The sequence below is a fragment of the Meleagris gallopavo genome, chromosome 13, assembly GCF_000146605.3.
Source record: "Meleagris gallopavo isolate NT-WF06-2002-E0010 breed Aviagen turkey brand Nicholas breeding stock chromosome 13, Turkey_5.1, whole genome shotgun sequence".
Classification (NCBI taxonomy): Eukaryota; Metazoa; Chordata; class Aves; order Galliformes; family Phasianidae; genus Meleagris; species Meleagris gallopavo.
The window spans coordinates 16,885,182-16,901,149 of NC_015023.2; the positions used below are offsets into that span (position 1 = coordinate 16,885,182).

Genomic DNA, 15,968 nt, shown 5'->3' on the forward strand with positions numbered 1-15,968 from the left:
ACCACAAAGAGTGTTGAGGACTCGGAGCTTAAAAAATAAGTTTTAAAACAACTGACTTTCTGTATTTATGATAGATATGACCATTTTTGGTGTTGAGTAGATTGTTGCATTGGAAATGAACTGAAGCAGTATGGTAGATTTAAAAGAAAAAACCCTTTTGTGTACATTTAGCTTTTGTATGGTCCAGCTGACGGCTTCTCATTTGATGTTGTCTTGTTCATTCCTAGCCAGATAGATTGCAATCCATTGACTCGCCCAAGCTTTTCTCCCTTTGTACCTTTATCCCCACTTCCCCCATCCTGTAATCTTCCACTTATGGTTGCTACCTTCATTTCTTAGAGGGTGGTTGCATAATTATTTTATAAAAACTAAAGAAAGAAGTTCAAAGGGTTTTGGGGGTCAGTAGGATCCCTTGCAGAATATTTTTTGTTGGGGGTTTGAAACTTTTTAAGGCGAATACATACAATTTACCTATGTCTGTTACCCTTGTGCACTTATCTCTTATTTTCCATTCTTCTTCTTGGGTTTTTGTTTTTTGTTTTTTGTTTTTTTCCTCTTCTTTTCCTCATTTGTAAATGCTTCAAAGACTCTGTTCCTGAACTATACGCATTTGTTTCTGTTTGTGTAATTAGGCTGCACTCTGTTCCTCCTTTAAAAAAAAATAAAAAAAAAAAAAAAAGTTTTGTTACATTCTTTTCTCTAAAGAAGATTCATGCTTTAAATAAAATCCAAAGACATATCCTTTCACCACTGGTGCAGAATGAGCAAAAAGGATTCTTTTTACTTGAGAATTTGTTTCTGATTAAACAAACAAGTCTAAGTTTAAATAAAGAATAAAAAAAAGTACCCAGGTTGTTATCTGTGCTTCTTCTGCAAGCAGAGAGACAACTCGCAGCGCATCCCAGCAGCCCCGGCCGTGCTGTTGGCCCCGGGGCGGCCGCGGGGCCGCGTGCGGGCGCTGTGCTGGGCCGCCTGCGCTCCCCCACCTCCTGCGGTCCGGACTTGGAAAGTTAAACTCGGTGCTGCTACCGCGCAGAGCCTGGAGACAAAGAGATGCTCGCTGTTCCACTTGTGTAGCCAAACGCCAACAGGAACGATGTCCTTCCCCCCGTGTCCTCTGCCCCAAAAGCGTGAGAGCCTTCTCCCCGCCATCCTCCTCCTCCTCCTGCTTCAAAGGGAACTTGGATAACTGTGAACGTGGGCTCCTCCGTCGCCCCCGGGCTCCCCAGGGCTGAGGCTGTGCATCACCACCACGAGAGCCCGGAGCGCCCCGAGAGACAAACGTGGGTTTCATTTCTTAGCGGGACTCTTTTGTTTTTATGGAGTTTTGGTTTTAGTTTGACGAAAGACTAGATCCCGAACTGCTGTACATATTTCTAACTAGGCTAATGCACAGTGCAAATTCTTTTTTAATTGTTTTTTAAGTAGATGATACTAAAGAGAGTACATCCGATGTTCCCACCAGTATCAGCTGTAGCATAAGGTGTCAAAACGGAAGCAAGAACACGAAACGCGTTCGCTGTTTTAACAAACTGTTTTCTTTTAACAGAAGTTCTTGTATTTCTCCCTGTGTTTGAGATGAACATTTTTTAAATTCTAAAGTTGTACAGTTTTGGTTTTCCATTATTTTATCTTGTTTGTAATTCTATGAAATATATATATATATATTTTTTGCCATTTAACTGTTGTATGTTACTCTGTCTGTACCATATAGTAATTTTTCGTTTGTTTTTGATTCTGTGATACGAGTTAACAGTTGAACACTAGCTTTATCTGTCAAGTTCTGCGAGGTCTCTTTGAAACCCTTTGGTTTTTGTTGTTGTTTTTTTTTGTTGTTGTTGTTGGTTTTTGTTGTTTTTTATTAATTATATTGCTTGGTCATAGTGCAATTTCCCTTTCCTCCTTCCCCCTCCTCCTTCCCACCCACTAAAAGGTTTTATAAATTCATTTCCTTGTATTTTTTGTAAATGTTTCCAGAGACTTTCAGTGCGAGGCTGCCTCCTCCCCTCGCCACGGCACGGCGGTGGGACCGGACTGCAGCCCCACGCAGCGCAGCCGCTGCCCATGGGAGGCGGTGGGGCGGATGCGTGGTGGGGCCGCGTCCATCCGCCCCGAGCATGCATACCCTGCGTCTGCCCGGGCGCGGGGAGAGCGGGGAGCGAGGAGAAGATTTTAAACTTAGCATTGAGCGGGTTTCTGTTTTATTTTTAATAAAAAGCTTTTTTTTAAGTGGTGAAGATGGCCAAAGTTTCATACAACTGAGAATACAGTGAGGTGAAAGGCGCGTGTTGGGGCCGCCCGTGCCCACGGGGCAGGTGGGGCGGGAGCAGGCGAGGAAGGCACACCGGCACCGCCAGCACACCCGGTGTTCATGGAAATATATTTTGCTTTAGAAAACAGAAAATAAACTTCTGAATAGAAGCAGAAATGGGGTTGGTTGGTCGGTCGGTTGGTTGGTGGCTGGTTGGTCGGTTGGTTAGTTGGTGGTTGGTTGATCGGTTGGTTGGCGGTTGGTTGGTTGGCTGGTTGGTTGGTCGGTTGGCACTGAGATACTGCCCACTGTGAAACACAAAGCTTTGAATATTTTATTTTGGTTTTATTTTGGGGGGTGAGTTTGGGTAGAACGGAAAGCATAAATGAGGTGAAAAGGGGTGTGAACAGCCTTTGCAATGTACAAAAAATAGAGCAAGTGAAACCAAAAATGATGTTCTTGATGTTTTTCTATAATGTAGTCTTGTTAGCTTTTTTTGTTACTGTAACAATGCTGATCTCGAACTGTACCAAAATTCATGGAGACGAACAGAAACAGAAACCATATGGAACTTTCAAAACTTTGAAAAGATTTGTCACAAAAGACTTTGTTGTCATAGTTGAGTTGACTGTAGATGGTAATTGAATATACTCCTTTGGAAATATTTCATCACGTATGTTTCCTGCTCATTGTGATACATTAAAAAAAAAAAAATGAGCAAAAGCTCTCGTCTCAATGTCCCCGCTTGTGCGGTGCAGGGTCTGTGTCGGGGGGCAGGTGGTGTGGCACTGGGGTGGGCGCACTGGTGGAGCCCAGTGTCGTGCTGGCGTGCAGCCGCTTCCCTCCCAGCACCCAGACTGGGGGCCAGCAGCACGCCTGGGCTGCACTAATGTGGAAGTGGGAGTAATGAGCCAAACAGGGCTGTTCTTATTATGGGATGCTTTGTGTATGAAAAGGACATTGTAAGTGCATTTAATTTTACTAAATGGTTGTGTAAGAATTCTGGGTGCACTGCTGTAATTAACAGCTGCAGGGGAAGCGCGATGCCTTAATGAGTAGGGGTCATCTTGAAACCTGTAAGCTAGAAGTGAACTAGAGTCGCCAGCTGTTTCCTTCCGCTATGAAAGCAAAAGGTGGCAAAGGTAAGGCAGGTGAGTAGCTGATTCCCTGCTCATCCTTTTGCTGGCAGGGAGGAACACATCAAACTGTGACTGTTAAATCTGCAGTTTCCTTGCCAAAAATTGCCTCTTGCAGCAGACGACACTTGAAATTTGTCAATAAGGACCACATCCAACAGAGAGCCCTGGGGGCTACCATTCATCTCTAATTTATAACTACAGCAATGAATAATGTAAGAAAAATGCAGGTGGGATGGGAACTCCATTTCGTGCGCGTGTCCTTGGATGGGCTGCAAGGGGCCTCCTTGATCTGCGGGGAAATAGAGCCCAGCACACAGATCAGGGCTCAGCCCACAGGGACAGGAGGGCACTCTGCAGGGCGTGCGGTCAGAACGTCGTCTTGCCAGCCAGTGAGGCCTACTATAGGGTTGCTGAAGCACATTCATGCCAAAAAAAAGACTAACAGTTGTATGGATTCAGGCTCCAACAGTGCATGAATTACGGAGTAAAGCAAGTTGAAATTGACTCCTGATGATTCCTGGTGCCAATGAAGTCACCCAAACCCGGCCCCAGACTGGGCCGAGGAGGGGATCCTCCTGCAGCCATCGAGGCAGCGAAAGCAGGTGCACCCAAAGACATCAACAAAGGCTCCCCAGCTGTGCAAAGGGCAGCTTGGTGGGCTCATGCAGCAATGTAATGGCTCAGCATTGATTGTGCGTTTTTCCTTGTTGAACAGTTTCCTTCCCAGAGATTTCCAAAAGAGCTTGGCTCTGTTTTCCACCACTAGGTGCATGGGGCTTTTTGAGGATGGCCTGTTTTTTCTGGTACATGGAGCAGTGACATTTCAGGAGGTGCAGTCTACCCACCACCATCATGCATCCCCTCCATGAGACAGTTCAGTTACAGAGGGTGCGCATTTGTCAGCTTTATAGTTGTTTTTTTGGGGGTTGTCAGGAGGAGGATGTTTTTTAATGTCATTTTCATGTTGAAACATGACAGATTTTTCCAGGACAACTGGAAATTGTTATCAATAACTTTAATGGCTGACATCAGTCAGACACCATTTTAAATGTTCCAGCGCAAGCCAGAAATACTGCACTGCAGCTTTAGATGCAACCAGACACAAGACATGGCTCCTCCAGGATGGGCAGCTCCCAGCGGGACAGTGCCCATGCCCACAGAGGGACCGTGCTCAGCACCTTCTGCCCTGCACTGCTCTTCACAGATCACACCAAATCCAGATTTTTTCCCCAAGTCCGAAGTTGGACATCTGCCTTCTGCGCCGTTAGGGACTGGCACGGCATGCAGCCGTGCAGACAGCAGGAAGGGGCTTCTGCACATCGGTGAGTACGTGGGAGCAGTGTGGCTGAGGCTGAGTGCTGCCTGGGATGGACACAGACACATGCTGGGGGCTGGGACAAGAGGCAGAAAAGGGAGCTCATGGGTGCAGACAGGTGCACAAATCTGGACAAAACTAAATACATTTAGAGAAGAGAAGGTTTGTCTCTTGATAAAGAAATGCCCAAAGGCTGTGCTCACTGCTGTCTGTCACCAGGCACGGAGCACCTCTCTGCTGATGGTGCTGAGCCCAGGCATTTGGCTGCCAACAGAACAGTGCAGAGAGTGGTGAGCAGTTCCTCCTCACTCTCCATCTGCAGGACCCCCCCCAGCCCCCTCCTCCCATCCCAGGCACAGGCGTTGTGTTTCCTCTCTGCCCTGAGCCTGTGCAGGTGGGGATCTGGATTGCCTCAGCTGATTCGTGCCTTATCATTAATTGAAAAATCCACTCTGCAGCTTCTACAGAAGGATGGGACTGCAGCAGGAACGGGGTCACCAGTGTGGGTGTTTGCACTGTGCCGTGTTAATGACTTCATTGTCGTTCGCAGACCTGCAGCTTTGTAAGTTTATTATGTAAAACTGATATTTATTCCTGGGTTGAATTCCAGTTTAAAACAGCTACACTTGAGGAAGCACCTCTCTAATGCTCAGAAAGGTGTAAATGGCTTCTGTTAACTGCAAACTAAAACCGCTGTGAGTGCTGATCAGCTTAGAGCAGTGCAACAGCTGAAATTGTGCAAACCTCTGACACAAACAAAAAGGTTTTTCCATGCGGCGATTCTGTTAAGAGGAGAGCGGGAGTGATTTTTCAAATAACCTTTCACTGCCATCACCTAAAAGGCAAGGAGGAGACTCGGAGAAGAAACGAAGCAGTGATCGCTGGGCCACTGAAGACAACGATGTTGCAGACAGGCTTTCAGCAGCTGCCACCTGCAGGACACCTCTTCACTCTCCCAAAATTGGTGCTTTGCTGTTGTTCACGCAGAAGAGAGGCTCTGTGCAGGGCTCACTGCGCTGCAGAGGTGGCCTACGCAGTCCCCACATCACGGCCCAGCACAGGGCCATCTGGTGCACAGTGACGCCTCCTGTGTCCCTGCTTTCACCTCTGGTTTTCCCCAGGGGATCCCACGTGGGCTCTGCCATGGAGCTGAATCTCATGCATGAACCCCCAGCAGCCCGGGCACAGGACTGGCACCAGGTGCAGGAACCAAAGAGGAGCTGTGTTTGTGAAGGAGTCTTGGACACGAAGAGGTTGATCCCAGGGACTAAGGCAAAGCCAAAAGATCCCCCAAGTCTCGCCTGCTACCAGCTGCCAGTGAGGCCATGCGGAAGTTCTGCTGTGCACTGTGGGCTGCCGTGTGCCCAGGAGTGCAGCAGGAGCCCACCAGGCCTGGAGGGATACCAGCCCTCTCCTGAGAGCAGCAGATGCAGCTGCTGAACTGAGTAGGGCCTTATGTTAACACCTTTGCTAAATGGCATCTGAAGTCCTCTAAGAAAGCTGCCTTGTCTAATGCAGATGGATGCTCTGAGAAACTGCCACCAGGCGCGGGCTGTGCCAGCAGTGGTGAAGGGTTAACTCCATCAGTACTTAAACTACAAATATGGATCCCATTCTCCCCTCCAAGCTCGTTAACAATGTACACCTGATGATCTAAAGCACTAGAGAGTCATTTTAATTAACGCTCTGCCAGAGGGGATGTGGTGAAGACACTGATTTCACTCCAATGACTTTCTATTTTGGTATATTGCAGAATCGGTGCATTAGTTCCTTGGGCTGATGCGGTGAGTTAATCCAGAGACGGCTGCGCTCTGCAGGGGCAGTTCAGAGCCGGGCGCTGCCACCATCCCAGCCCCAGCACACAGCTCAGCTCCGGGCTGCATTACCCAAGGCTGTCCTCACCTACCCACAGCAGCCAGCGCCGTGCTGTGCGCAGCCGTGCCCCCGGGGAGGCGGCGGAGGGGCTGCAACCGATGGAGCTGTGGGTCTCCCGCAGCCTCAGTGGTGATGGAAGAGGCTTCACACTGTGCCCCAGAGAAAAGAGAGTGGTACCTATAAATGGTATTGTGCTGTTGGTTAGATGGTAGCATGATGTTACTTAATTAATGTTTTAATACCCTAGGCATCTTCTGTGCCGTATAATTCATATCGATTCAACTGTGAGCATGTTCAGTTAAAAAGACTCTCTTTCCTAAGCAAACTTTCAATTATATTGAATTGTCACAGCAAAAAAGGGCCTTTTCTCAGCATGAAGGAGGAGGTTCTCTGCCAGCCACTGCCGGCCCAGCTGGGCGCACACGTGCTCAGGCAGACATGGGCATGTACACAGAGCTCAGCCCCTCCTGCACCTGGTCCCTGAGCCACCAGAGCCAACCCACAGCACCGCTGGACAGCATTTTGATTCAGAGGCTGGGCAGTTGTTAGTGTTTACTGACCTTCAGCTGGTTCGGTCTTCATCTCTCATCTTCATGGCACTGCACATATGCAAGTGTCACCGCCTTCCTTTCCCTGTGGTGCTGGATGTGCAAGGAGAAAAACAAACCTGCTGCAGCCACAGCACCTGCACCGTTGCGCCCTCCTGGCTGCAGAGTGGGCACTTTGGGTCAGAGGGAGACCAAAGTCAAATCAGAATGGACAGAAAAGTATCGGCATTCTGGAAGGAGAAAGTGGCCCCGCAAATAGGAACCATGGTGCATGCCCTGGCAGCTCATGGCCAGCCCAGCCATGGTGACGCAGCCTCCAGGCTGTGCATTGCACTGGGATGGGGCCGTCCAGGTCGCTCCCCGCTCAGGCTGTCCTCCTAATGAAGAGCTTTATTAAAGATTTCTGCATATTTTTTTAAGTAACAAGGAAAAGATAAAAATTCTGCATTTTCATTACTCCCTGTTTTCACAGTCTGCTGAACAAAAACACAAAGTGCTGCTCCTGCTACCCCTTGCTCCCTGGCCCTGCCTCTTTCTCCCGTGGAGTTCAAATTAAAGAAAGGCGAAAATTGAAGCTGTTGTATGCCAGGCGATTGCAACATGCATATTTGATTTTTATGATGGATCTAAATTGCTGAATAAGGCCGCGGAACAAAGGGAGTCTGCGGCTTCCTGCCCATCACAGCCAGCCAGCCACTGCAGAACAAAAGCGCCAGCCATTAGGGGCTCAGCAGGGAGACACATTATATAAATAACTTTGTTTCTCTGCCCCTTCCCCCTACGGGTTGCTCCGCTCCGGGCTGGGGGGCTCCTGATTTGCACATTCTGAGGAGAGCACGTGGCTGCTGCAAACCCCCCAGCACCGCAGGGACCCAGCGCTGCAGCCACCCCCACCCTGGGCAAGTTGGCCATGGCTGCAGCCTGCGTGCTCCCAGCAGCACCGGGTGACGCCTACATGGCTCCCGGCTTTGCCCCCACGGGTGTTGACCCACAGCCACATGTGGGGGCACACAGGGCTCCGAGGGCTGTGGCACGGGGGCTCACTGTATTGCATGGGGGCCGTGGCAGTGGCTGAGCCCACAGCAGAACACAGCGGCCTAGGAGCCTCAAGGGGACAGTCCTTGCGCGCTCGGTGGCACAGGAAGGAGCGGAGCTGTGCTGAGGTGGCTGCGGTTTTCGCAGCATGCAGTCGGGGCTGCTTACCGCCCCAGGATCAGACCTGAGGCCTCGAGACGGCACTGCTTGGCTGGGCGAGGGGATGAAGCTGCACCAACACTGGTGGAGGGCCTGCACCCAGAGCAGTGCTGCTCAGAGCTTCACTCACAAAAACCACCTCTGCGCTCAGCGCGAGATGCTCTTGGGGAGCATTAGGAGGATCTGGGACTCCTCAGTCTGCAGCGGAAGGTACTTGACAGGCGGCTCTGGTTAGGCTCAGGATGGATTGGGCAGGGGCTTCCACCGGTTCCTCAAAGCTGCCGGGAGAGGACAGCTGCAGGGAGTGCAGAGCTCCTCAGCAAGAGCGGTGGAGCACCATGAGGCCCTTCCGTGGGACTTGCTGGACACAGAATACCAGAAAATATGAAAACTCTGAAAATCATCTGCAAATATGCATGTTTTCTGCCCAAGGAAGCCCTTGCTTCCCTGAGCTGCATGCAGCTCCTGTGTGCAGCAGCCCTTACAAGAAGAGCGGGATGCTGCTGGTGCCACGCAGACAGGATGGGGCTGGTGGTGAGGAAGGGCTCTGTTGTGGCCACAAGGAGCCTCCGGGTGCTCCCCGGCCTCCTCCACTCCTGGCACTGACCTGGTGTGGAGTGGAGCACGACTGGCAGATGGGTGAGCAGGTGGCACAGAGAGTGGGATGAGGACAGGGACATCTCACTTTGCCGAGCACAAAGAGAAGAGCAATCTGCAAAACACCTTCTTTTTGAGTTATGGTGGCCTCTAAGAGCTGTGCAAAGGCTTCCAGAACTATAAGCAAGGCCTGGGAGGGCTCAAGGACGTGACATAGAAGGAGCACCTCTGCAGGGGGCCCAGGGCTGTGTGAGTGGCTCTGACTGCAGCGTCGTGCCAGAGGGCTGTGAATGCCTCAGCGAGTGCTGCAGCTGTGACACTGCTGGAGGAGAGAACAATCTCACACGTTCCTCCTTCCCTGATGCATCCTCTCCCCATTCCCAGGTCTTCTGCCCATTATCTCCCCCTCTGAGCTGCATGGGGGAATTGCATGCTTCAGTAACAGTGTCCTAATGGATTCCACCTACGCCCACTCTTCTGAGAGAGGAGAATGAAGGGGTGAATTCATATATGAGTGCTGTCCGCAGTTGAACAGTCAGTGCTCCTGGATCTGCTGTCAGTGTGGTACAAAGAGACCAGCACCAACCTCTGCCCTTGTGCAGCACTGCTCCCCATTGGCCCCTGCAGGGTTGTGGCCATAGGGACTCTCACCCCGTTTTTGCTGGCAAGAATGGCACCAAAAGGGCCTGGGCTAATTGGGGAGATGAAAACATCACTGCCCAGAGGGGTACAGTCACAAGAAAGTCTGCTTGGAGACTAGGAGAAAGCTAGGGGCAACCCAAAAGCCAGAGGGGACAAGGAGCACTGTGGATAGCAATCACTATGGGCTGCCATGAGTGTTTAGCTTTTTAAAGTTTGATTTCCATGACCTTTTTTGCTGCTTGCTCATGTTCCTCTAGTGCCACTTGCAGCACTGGGTCAGGTTGTGCTTTCCCTGCTGAGGAGCTAAACTGAGATGCTGTGTGTAAGAGATGGGAAGTGACAAGATATGACCGAAGCATTGGAAATCAATCCAAACTAAATGTGCTTCTTAACTATAAGTGAACAGTTGAAAACAATCCTCTTTTATAGCCATGGAGATAAATACTCTGTTTTTATTAGGAAAAAATTGCTTTGGACTGAATAAAGTCGTTTGATTAACAAGTCAAAGCAGATGGTTTATTGATGTTTCAGAAAGGAGTTTACAAGGTCTAGTGAAAAAAGAGACCCAGCTCTGAATTAACAAATTACCCTGGTATATGGGACATTGACAGTTCGCAGCTAATAGATTTATGGGCTACTGCTGGGTGTTTCATCCCCATTTGGTTTATTATGATAAAATATTGGGGCAGAGGTAACCTATAGCCTCATTGCAATATACTGTATCGACCCCTGACCCTGGCAACCTGACAGCAAACCTATATATTAGATTCTTAATTTGTCTTAATCTAACAGGATCCGCTTCTGCGCTGTAATTATTTTCCAAAGGCAATTGCATGAGCATGCGAGTGTGAGAGATGCAGGTGAAGGTGGATCACTTTGTCTATTGCACTGGACATACAGCTGAAGACCTGAGAGATCACCGTAGGAACAAGGCAGGAGCATCAGTGTCCTGTGAAGCAGGACACGACATTGAGAAGCAATATAATTCCAAGGAGCTGTAAATCACTCTCATAAAAATTTTTACAGTGAGGCACCAGTACAATCTGGAGATATGCACAGGTCCTGACTGGAAATGCAGGTGCTGGAAGAACTGGTGTACAGAGAGGATCCTTTTTCTGGCTGCTATCACAGTGCCTTTGCATTTCTTGGCCATGGCCATGGCTTTCCAGAGGACAATGATGTCCTGCAGGTAGCTTTGAACCCACAGTGGCTGAATATTCATGTCTGGTATTTTTGGATTGAAATACAATAATTGGATGCTTCTGGGTCAGGGTAGATGTGTATTAGCCAACAGTTTAGGCACATGCACTGTCCTCCTGTACACTTTGAGGCTAGTGTGCTGACTGCAACAGTATGCAGCCCAGTCTCAGTACTCAGAATCGTCACATCAGACCAGCTGCTGCTCAAGCTGTTCTCATTCCTGTGACTAAGCCCAGGTAACAGCTACTGACTCCTAAGAATGTGTTCATTTTCAAGCACCCTCATTTAGGTCTGCAGCTTATGTTAATTGCATGCAGTGCCCACTCACACTGCAGGGGGTCTTGCTGGCCACTCATCACAGGTCCAGGTGTGCAGAGGAGTGCCAGGTGCTGCCACTCAACTCACCAGTGATAAGAAGCAGGAGGAGGGTCCCCAAGCTCTGATTCATTTGCCAAAGCAATTAGTTCTGAGGACATTATGTGCACACCTAGGCCCTGCTCTTGGTTACCAGTGCTTGCCTCCACACAGTATGTCTGCAGCGAGGGTTCTTACTAAGCCAGTCTCTGCAATAGCAGATCAACCAGATGAGACAATGAGGAGATGTTGTAGCTCAGGACTTAGAAATCTTTGTGCTCAAACAAAAATCAATCAGCATACAGGAGCAGCACCTGCACACCCACCTGGCCCTGGCCGGCCGAGGTTGCTGCCAACTCTGCTGGGGTGCCCTGGTGCAGGGCTGCAGTAATCCTCACCTGTCCTCTGCACTGCTGAGCAATATTTGCGTGCATCTGAAGATGATGTGGTGATGGATGGGACATGAATGTGTCTTTTATTGCTTCCCCCACATGCTTACATTTTCTCTCTCCCTTTTTTTTTTAAGGGACTGTCAGACTGTTAGATACAGGAATTCATATGATTTGTTCTGCAGCCATTTCTCCCTTCTCTCCTGCAATGGGATCTGTAGAAATAATTTAAAGAGCTGAAGGTAATTTAGTGTCTTTTTTACCTCTCTCCACACGTTTCCTATAAGTTCACCAGGTACCCTCTAGATGAACCAATCCTACTGTAAAATATTATTTCTAGGCTTTATTCGTCCAATTTATTAACTGTCTGCAGCTTTATTTACCAGGTTCTGGGTTAACTCTGAGACCGGTTACTACTCAGAGCTGCTGCTTGCTTGCTTGCTTGCTGCCTTTCGTTGTGTTTATCTTCTCTTTGCAAGGAGGGTCTCAAACATATACAAACTGTCCTGAGGCTTAGCAGATATTCCAGAGAATCACAGAGCTGTATCTCATCTTCTCCAGTAATTAGTTACTGTCTCACACTTCATAGGAATCACAGCAAATGCTCTTCTTCATGCCACCGCTCCCCAGGAAGCAGAAGGGAAATAAAAAAAATCATTTCAATGCTTGAAATTACAACTTCCTATCTTACCCCAAACACTAGAACATGGAAAGTGATGGAGTTACTTCTGGCTGCCTCTGCAGAAAGCTGCCCCAAGGTCACGCTGTCATGGAGCTGGCTGGGGGCCTGAGAGCTCAGACTGAGCCTTGAGGAGCCCCAGTGCTGCAGAAGCATTTATCTGTCCCCCATGAAGGTGTTTGTAGTGTTTCAGCAGCTTTTTGGGTGCTCTGGAAAGCAGATTTCTGCCTGAGAACAAACAGGTGGCAGGCTAGGAGAGAAAATGAGGTGGAGTCTTTCAAACAAAAAAGAGCTGTTCACTGCAGATAGCAGAGTGGAAGTAGACCTTTGAGAAAACCTGACAGGGGATGTTGCACAGGTCTCATGTATAATTAATTCACAGGGCTCAGCAATGCTTAGACCTGGTTCTCTCTCCACACACGTGCATCCTATGATCCAGGTGCTCTTCACTCTGTTGTGAAGCATGAAGTTGGCACCCCACTGCTCCCCCAGACTGCTCCAGCAGCCATTGCCTGTCTGCAGTGCCCAAGGGCTCACCCCGGAGACAAGCAAGAGGAGCACTTCCCTTCTTCTCTAGGGCCAGTGCTTTCAAAACATCTTGAAATTTAAGTGCTGGTGTTATTGGCATTAAAGTGGTTAATGTGGTAGTCTAACTCTAAAATCATGGCTGTATAAGCCTAACCTCACTATTATTCTGTTATTTTACTTCACAAGTTGCATGTTGTCTAATCCTGATTTACTGCATATTTCTCATATAAATTACTTTAATGGACTCTTTGTCTGGGCTGCATTGCCGTGACAGAGTGTGCTACAAGGTGTCACGTGAACAAGGTTATAGAAAAGATTGAAAAGACTACAAACTATTGTGTGTGAGGAATCACTCCTCTTGTAACTATGCAGACATGCAAGGGGTAGAGTTAAGGGCTATGTGTACAGTCTTGACTTCATAGCATTTCTCACTGTGTGTGTTTAACCATGCAACTCTGTTACTCTTGTAATGGAGTATTTTTCTAATAGAGTTTGAGGGGATTTTGTTCAAAATGGAAGCCATAAAGATTCTGGAACACTAAAGTGGTGTGGAGGGAGAAATGCTCCAAATACGGCCCCTCCTGATCTGACTTAAGCTCTGTCAGACCTGCTTATCCTGCACAACCCAGTCCCTTGCCCCCACCTGCATGTGTGCTGCCAGCCTGCACATTCAGTGCTCTCCTGGCCACCATGTGAGTTGAGCCTTGCACACTTTGCAGTCCTGCACCTTTCCTACTGTGGGCCCACGTTATTATGGCCCATGTGTGTGAAGCTGTCACAGCAGGGAGTGCTCCACCTATAGTCTGACCACAGGGGACACTTGATTGTTAAGCTCAGCAGCAGGGTTCAAACACATCATAATGGGTGAAGCTCCTTTGGCACCAAGACCAGGAGGAGTTTTGCTGCTTGAGCTGCTCTTGGTGAGCTTAGGGCTAGCAACAATTCCCAGCATATGCCTCAGATACAGCTCTGCATTGTCCAGAGATGGTTCTGCCTCCAACTTGAGGAGCAGGAGAGTTGAGCTGCTTCAGTGTGCTTTTTGCCACCTGTCAGCACTCTGCTTGAGGTCTGGCCAGCTGGTCCCCACACCTGCAAGCTCATTATGCCTCATTGAGGGCATATTGTGGCAGTGGAGTTATGGGCATGTGGCAAAAAGCCAGCATTGTGCATCACCTGATGATTGCTGACAGGTGGGTCTGTATCACCAGCTCACATGGCAGGTTGCTGTGGTTACTGCAGAACCACTGAGGTTCTGCTGAGGAGGGACTGGCAAAAAGGCAGAGGAGCAGCGCCTGTGGGAACCTGCTGGATGATTCTCTCCAGGAAAGACAGCTTGATGTACTGTCCTGGCCTCTTGCCACTTCTCCTTGGTAAGGGTCTATTTTATTAACATTGTCAAGATTGTAGGTCTAGGAGGATGAGAATGGAGGAAGTCTGTGGATTCACTGACTGGAGCAAATCACTTACTAGGCAGCAATTTCAGTTTCAGGCTTTGGCTCAATTCCAAACTGTGATGGGGCTTAGCCTATTAGTCACAATCAAATAAACTGGGAGCTGGTCTCTAGCGAACTTCCTTACACCGGGTTGGCCACCAAAGGTTTGACATCAGGCAGTGGGTGACCAGAGCAGGATGTGCCCATGGTGCGTTTCTGCAGACTTGGTCAAATCAATGTGTCCTTGAAAGACAAAGAAAAGAATTTTTCCTGACTGAGGCATTAGTTACATCAACTACAAATAGCAGCAGATGTCCCTGACTTAGCTTATTAAAGACAACCTGAATTCCATGCACTCATGAATGGCAAATTAAAGCCAAACTATATAGAGGAAAGTTTTGCTTTTTGGGGTGGATCACTGCTATGCCTAATTTCAAGTTTTTGACCCTTGAAAATTCAGCTGAAAGAATATCAAAACATTCTAAATACATTTTCAAGATATGAAAGCTTCTGGTAGGAAAGGTTTTGAAAAGTTATGAGCAATAGGAAAATAATTGCATGCAGTTATTCTGCAGTTTTATTGTAATGACTAGCGCTCAGCAGTGGCCCTAACTTACTCTAATCCCCACTGTACTCCTGTTTTCTTTCTGTATTGCTGGACTTCACGCATTAAAGTGATATCCTAAATGGAAAAAGAATCAGGAGCTGGATGTCCATTCCCAGCACTGAACCACAATATTACCCTATGCATACAGTATCTTGTATTTCACTGATGTACTTGCTTATTGTACAGCAATATTTTCCAGGTGAGCTCTTTTTTTATATAGTTTTGTTGGATTCTTTTATTGCAGTGCTGGTGATGGTCCACCAAGTACAGTTATTTTGCTTGGCCTTCTGATGAGCTACATAAACAGATGTCTCTTGCAGTCCTGTTATTTCATAAGCATCTCGTGTGCTTGAGGCCAGTGGGATTAGCACGGGTTAGTATGCACGCACAAATAGTTTATAAAGCTGCTTTGATTATGAAGCTCCCGAAAGGATATTACATTTTTATTACAAAATCGTTTTTCATTTCTCTTCAAAGAAAATATGAAGTTCCAGGCATTCTCACGGTTTGCTGTCATACTTCAGTTCTGAAGAAGGAAAAGGAAGTGAATTTCCATCGCTTTTCTTCAGACCACAGTGCTTTTTTCTCACTTTGTTTCCCAGCTCCATCACTACAGGCACACCCCAGCCCAGTCGAGCTTCCTGCTAACGAGGAGCTACGGCCGGAAGGAACTGCAGCTGCAGCATCATTACTCACACCGTTAGGATTCCACTAAACTCGATTCACTCCTGCTTCTCTACCAGGAGTGCTGGGGCAGCCTTGTGGGAACTCACTCGTTTCCTACGATTTAGCACTTATCTGTAAGTTACATCTTTGTTCCCCTCTGGTAACTGGGTTTTCTACGCGGCCTCTAAATAGAGTCACGCGGGTTTCCCAGCCCCAAACCTCGCCTTACTCTCCAGCTGCGTTCGTGCCATCTCCTCCACCTTCCCGTCGCTGAAACTCAGCCGCCACAGAGCGAGCCCGGCCCTCCTGCAGCCGCGTGCTGCGGTTAGATCTGCGTCTCGCCTCAGCCGCCCTCACGGCCCCGGGTCGTCCCGCCTGCCACGAGCCTGGCCGCGCTGCGCTGCAGGCCGTGGGAGGAGCTCCCGGAGGGCCGCGGTTGTGTTGCCCTCCGCCGCCACAAAAACGCGCCGTTTAGAAGGGCGCTCAGCATTTAGGAAAGCTCCCAAAGGCCTCGCGCCCACCGAGCCGGGAGCTGCGGCCCACGGCAGCGG

At 48.7% G+C, this 15,968-nt stretch overlaps 2 long non-coding RNA genes across 2 annotated transcripts; one reads left to right on the top strand and one right to left on the bottom strand.

Annotated features, from left to right (window-relative positions):
- Window positions 1-3,289: 3,289 nt before the first annotated feature.
- LOC109369848 lies at window positions 3,290-15,962 on the bottom strand. The gene is made up of 3 exons (XR_002119424.2): window positions 15,647-15,962; window positions 14,179-14,387; window positions 3,290-12,126 (listed from the first exon to the last, which is right to left on the bottom strand). It is a non-coding gene; the product is annotated as an uncharacterized LOC109369848 (long non-coding RNA).
- LOC109369847 lies at window positions 12,140-15,319 on the top strand. The gene is made up of 3 exons (XR_004161227.1): window positions 12,140-14,081; window positions 14,996-15,124; window positions 15,229-15,319. It is a non-coding gene; the product is annotated as an uncharacterized LOC109369847 (long non-coding RNA).
- Window positions 15,963-15,968: the final 6 nt, after the last annotated feature.